The sequence below is a fragment of the Pimephales promelas genome, chromosome 19 (assembly GCF_988280905.1).
Source record: "Pimephales promelas chromosome 19, fPimPro1.hap1.1, whole genome shotgun sequence".
Lineage (NCBI taxonomy): Eukaryota > Metazoa > Chordata > Actinopteri > Cypriniformes > Leuciscidae > Pimephales > Pimephales promelas.
In genome coordinates, this window is record NC_142787.1 from 31,421,704 (window position 1) to 31,427,703 (window position 6,000).

The 6,000-nt window shown below is 35.2% G+C and overlaps 1 protein-coding gene across 1 annotated transcript in view; it reads right to left on the reverse strand.

The window, feature by feature from the left end:
• Positions 1–3,356, reverse strand: part of sgcd (sarcoglycan, delta (dystrophin-associated glycoprotein)) — a 225,730-nt gene extending 222,374 nt beyond the window's left edge. Inside the window, exon 1 of the mRNA XM_039676954.2 lies at positions 3,268–3,356. The gene's annotated coding sequence lies outside the window, so the exon portion shown is untranslated. The remainder of the gene's footprint in view (positions 1–3,267) is intronic.
• Positions 3,357–6,000: the final 2,644 nt, after the last annotated feature.

A 6,000-nucleotide genomic window follows, 5' to 3' on the forward strand; every position in this document is an offset into this window, starting at 1 on the left:
ATATTATTAAAAGGAGAATGTGAGGTTGAACATACTGTCCAATGACAGCTTGATATTCGTAGCACCATCTGTTAAAGACAATGTCGTCAGGGCTAAGGTCTCGTCTCATTAGCCCAGGAAAGCACTCAGCAGTTTTATGACATCATTAATAGTGCAGTGAGCACAAAACTCATGATTGGATCTTACATAAACATATCTTACACATCCAGACAGGCGCTGTCAGCCTCATACGACAGACTGATTTAACCAGAGTAAATGCAGGTCAGCCATCTGTGCACTCGGGACGTCTCACAATTAGTGTAAAGCGTGTTATTTAACAACACTAAACAAAATAATTCACTAAATGGTTGCATCTCTTTAGCATTCTGTTTCATCACAATCTGGGTTTTATTAGCGATTCAGTCTAACTATTGTGATCTGTTGATTGTTGCTGAAATAATCCAATAGCACTGCTCTGTGAATAGGCTTAATATAGATGTGTGTTACTCTTGTCGAAAGACTTTTAGTGCAATGAATATTGTGCAATTACTAAAAAGGTGGTAAACAGAAGGGATGTTGCACATTTTCATGGCTTAAATAAATGATGAACAAACAAGTGATATAACAGGGCATTATAGACATGAAACGTAGTCAAGCACACATGAAATCTATCATTGAATAAGAAAACTTAAGCAAAAATAGAAATGGTGAATAGAAACTAAATAGGCGTAATAAACACAAACTAATAAAAAAATGTAAAAGTGCATAACAAAATCAATTAAACTTGAATTAAAACCAATAAAATGAATTCAGGTTAACTAAATAAGGAAAAGTTTTTGTATAGTTTTAGATAACCTAAAGAACGTTTTTTTTTTTTTTTAAAGGGTTCACAAACCTACTTGCCGCTGTATGGTATATTATAATTGTAATTTGTACATGTGTATTAAATGTGTACAAATAATCAATTAAAAAGTTTGCCTTCGTTCGATCTTATGGATGGTGGACTATGTGCAGAATATGTGTAATCGATTTAATACAAAAGGTGTGCTTTGTGTGATTACTTTAGTGAATCTGGTGTGAAAACAACACAAACAGCATGTGCTCAAATAAACAATCTTATCAGCACACACAATTCATCCCACCTCAGGAATCATTTTAATAGTCCAAATGCCCCCGTCTTACCCATAAACTCATGCTGGATGAATCACATCTTTAAAATTTCATAACACTACACAGGATATTAAACTTATGTATTAACTACTGCTATTAGTACACTCTTAAAAGTGTTTTAAGGCTCCATAATGCAATAATAATCACTATTTGTGTTTTTATAGAAAATCTGCATACAGCAAGTTATATATGCATAAACTTGCACATTTCCTTGTGTGCAAACCATCAAATCATTGCACAAAAGGTAAAAAACAAAATCCATATTTATTCACCTTGGCCTATGTTGCCCTTGGCTAAATTATATAATGTGTCAACGCAAAGGCTTATAATGGTTATTGCATTAATTAGGGTAAACAAACTGAAAAAATAAAAATATATATATTTGCGAAACATTTCTCCCCCAAAGCTCTTTTTGCTTCAGTTTCAAATGAAACAATATGCATGATATGAAAGGAAATAATTTAAATGCTTCTGACTTCACTTAGTGTTGGATAGACCATGCATGCTGCAAAAACATAGAATGGAAATTTTCAATTAGTCAGTAGTGCTGTGCCTTTGAAAGAATTTGAATGGGATGCAAATATAAACCATATCACACAGGAAATAATGAATAATCAATTATCGCTTGTGTTTAAGGTCTGATCTCCAGCTACACACTGCAGAAACAAAGCTAAAACTTCAAAACATGTCAGGTCTATCACAACCTGCAATTTACAAAGAGCTCGATTCAAAAGTCACACTTTCATAACATAATTTCCATGTAGTCAAATCCACTTTAATTCTCAGGATAATCTGCATGAGGAGCACAGCCTCGAGTGATTAGATCGTGCTGATTAGCGATTAGTTTGTGCTTTTCTTTTACATTAAAATAGTTCCTATCACAGTTTAAAATGTAGAGACAGACATGCAGTTTAAAACTAAATGAAATCATAGGTTGCATTTCCTGAATATACACTATATTGCTAAAAATATTGGGACACCCCTCCGAATCATTGAATTCAGGTGATCCAATCACTTGTATAAAATGCAGACTGCTTCTACAAACATTTGTGAAAGAATGGTTCATATGCACGCAAAAACTGCATAGGCCTATCATATGCATGCAAAAAAAATATTTTTGGCGAATAAATGGCACAAGAAATTAAAGGTACATTATGCAGGATTTTTGCAGTTAAATGTCCAAAATTTTATATATTTTGTTTAGTTGATAACTTACAACATCCCAAATGTTTCCAACTACTTGTAAATCGTGAGAAAATTGGGATTTTTAACCAAGGAAACGGGGCGTGTGAGCAGGGGGGAGGAGTCGCCAGTCAATGACGTCATATCCGCGTTACCCGCCAGGTTTGACCTCGTACTGCACTGGTAACCATGGCGACAGACGTGGACAACTGGGTCGGTTATGCCCGTTATGTGAGCTCAACAGCGTGAGCGTCCCTAGCAGGGTTTTGTTCAAACATTATGGACCATGGCAAGCAGACTTTGAGACAAAAAGAGGACTAGAACGTCATCATTCCAGATGCCGAGAGCTCCACGTCCGCGACTAACCTCGACTTGACAGAGACGCGAGTGTTGCATGTTACTTGAGCAAATCAATGTATATAAAACTAATCAATGTTATATAGTTCAAAATGATGAAAAGTTAGAATATGATCTGTATGTTATTCTCTAATGTTAATCTAGCTTAGCCTTACACCTTAGACTGATAGAAACATAAAAATAAATGTGAATTTTGGCTACTTTAGATTTGGATTTGTCATGTTAATAATAATCAAATGCATCTTGTTTAATTGACCACAATATTATCATTGATATTTGTTAGAGAAAGGCACTTTAGATTAATTTTGAAATAGGAGATTATTTTAAAGAGATTATTTTTTATCAGTAGTATCTCGCAGGTCGAAGGAAAATGTTTCAAACATATCTCAAACTTTTCTTAAAGCACTATTTCAATCGTGCATGAAATTGAAGGTTCGCTTCATCTTCCCAAGCAAATTACTGTTATTTTTAAAATTTCCATTTCAACTCTGACACATTCATATTTTGCCTCATTTCAAAAATCTGCATTAACCCCAATAAGCATCGACCCCATAGCTTTGCTTTCAATAGCCTACCTACCTCAGTGAAATGACGGATGTACCATTCACTCTTCTACTGAAGGGAACCTCAGCAATGGCAATGGACCAGGACACTAACATGGGGACGTCTGAATGGAGCTATAATTCAGAAAGAAAGCAAGTTTAATTTACAGTAGCACTGCTGCCCATAACATCTAAATAAAGAATCTGGACGACGACAGTGGCTTGAAATATTTGTTTACTGTTCGTTATAAGAGAACTTAAAATAGAATTCGCAGAAGACATGATCGGTGTGTGCTGATTGAAATAATTTAGAAGAAACGTCTTTTCTTCAGGCTTAAATAACCACAGTCACTCTAAAAAAATGCTGGGATGTTTAACCCAACTTTGGGTCAGCCATTGGGTTACATTTTTTAATTCGATGTTCAAGCAGTTCAGATTTTTAAGGCATTTAAGCACAAAAGCATCAAAAGACATTAAGTTGTATGTAGCAAGCATGATTTATCATGATATACTACATTTCAGTGTGATATTAAATAATTAACCATGTTCCAATATGATTTATCATAATTTACCATGTTAAAATATGATTTACTACAGTTCAGTTCACACACACTCATTTCATAGTCATTTTTTACTAAATGTGGATGTAAATGTTAAAAGATTGAATGGGCTCTATGCACGGCGGTATTTCCGGTGAAGGATTAAGGATGCTCGATAACTTCCGCCGATCATAGAGTCCAATGCAATAGCGAAAATTTATATTGAATTTTATACTCCATGGTTATACTAATGAAACGTTAGTCACAAAAACAGATAAAACAGACACCCCTCGTTGTGTTTATGCTTCTTTTTAAAATTATATTAAATAAACATAACTATATATAAAATTACATCTAAACGTATGTACGTTTCGTTTCAAAGACGGGAGGACAGTAAATATTGAAGACTCTGCCATAATCCCGTTTTCTCCGGTTTTCCTCCTCTTTAATCTCCACAACCGGAAATAGACGAGCATCCTTACGTCAAATGCGGAACTTATGCGTGCATATAGCCCATTGATAAAGTTATACTTTGAATTATAGTTGAGTGTTGTGAAAAAAAAAAATCACTTTAAACAGCAGCGGGCAGTAAAACACCACTCATTGGCCACCTGTAATCCGATCCTCACGAAACTTTGGGGAGAAACTTTGCTGTAGCGCCACCTATGGGCCAATCGGGCTCATATTCTGATAGGTTCTCCTCAATTTGAGGCCCTGTGAATTTGTGACTTTTTTTTTGGGGGGGGGGGGGGGGGATTTACGGGCTTTTGACTGAATTTTGCCACAGACCACTATCTAAATCACCCTGTTACATCCAACCAAATGCAAAATTTCAACTTTCGATAATTATTTATCTAGAGAGTCCAGAGAATAGGACTAAAGAGAATAAACTGCTTTGGTCCCGATCGGGCAAAAAACCAGGGACTAGTTTGCAAAAGTGGGTTTTGGACAAAAACCGAAATACCAATTTTTTTTTTTTTTTGCTAGATATACATCTTGTCCGTCTTGAGCCAGGGTTTGCAGTGGTGTAAAAACATTGAAGCTAAGTCAAACGGTCTAGGAGTTATGAGCAATTTTGTACTTTTGGTTGCTGTAGCGCCACCTATGGGCCAATCGGGCTCATACTCAGATAGGTTCTCCTCAATTTGACGCCCTACCATCTGACAAAGTTTCAGAGCTCCAACCCTTACGGTTTGGGCTGCACGATGCGTTTTAGGCAACCCAACATTTGGGGTTTGTCCATATTTGACCCAAAGTTGGGTTAAAACAACCCAGCATTTTTCGAGTGTAACTTATTCCTAATATAACTAACTCTATAGAACTGTGCTTTGTTTGGTACTGCAATCAGCAAGAAAATTATGGTTAAAGGCTTTTACACATTTGTTTTCTAAAGACTGCTCACATATGGATTTCAAAACTGCATTTATCTCACTGGGCTTTTTGCAATCTGAGCATCCCTTAACTGTTGCTGATCAAAGTGCTTCATATATTCATTTGATATTGTATTTTTACGGTTTTCTCTCATTTTCAAATCTGTGCCGAGAGAGAGAAAAAAAACCCACCACCATCACAAAAGGCACTCAACTTCAGTTCAGTATGCCAAGAAAGAAAGACTTTTTTCCTCATTAATTTATATAATTTAAATTTCAGATGGTCCAAGGACTATCAAGTCAACTGTGTCATTTAATTATGGCCGTTTGAAATGAGTTTCCTCTTTTCTTTAAAGTTTTTGAGCTGTGATAAGAGCTAGCTCATCACATTACATTCTGCCATTGTGATACCCATTTCAGCAGCTCTCTCAGTCTAATTGTTCAGATGAGAATTCAGCCCGACGTCTCAAAGAGCAAAGAGCGGTGACAGTTTATGCAATTGAACCTTGCTTTGGTGCACACAGACACTATTGGACTTTCTTTCAAAGGGTTACCTTTAAAGAAATGTTTAATAAATGTTTTGTGACTGGGTTTAGAATTTGTAGGCTAAATATTATAATTCATTTAAAAAGGATGATTCCTGTAATGTAATATGTTTGTTTTTGTTTTTTTTATTGGAACATTTAACATATAGTATAGTCTACGTACCAGATTTCAAAAATGAATACTGAATTTTAAAATTCTTTTTAAAATGTTTATTTTTAAATAATTATGTCGGAATGTCAGTTTGTTTGGATTTATGTCAAGTTGCCATAACAAAGACATCTCCAACAATGTCATAAAATATACTGTAAAAAACAA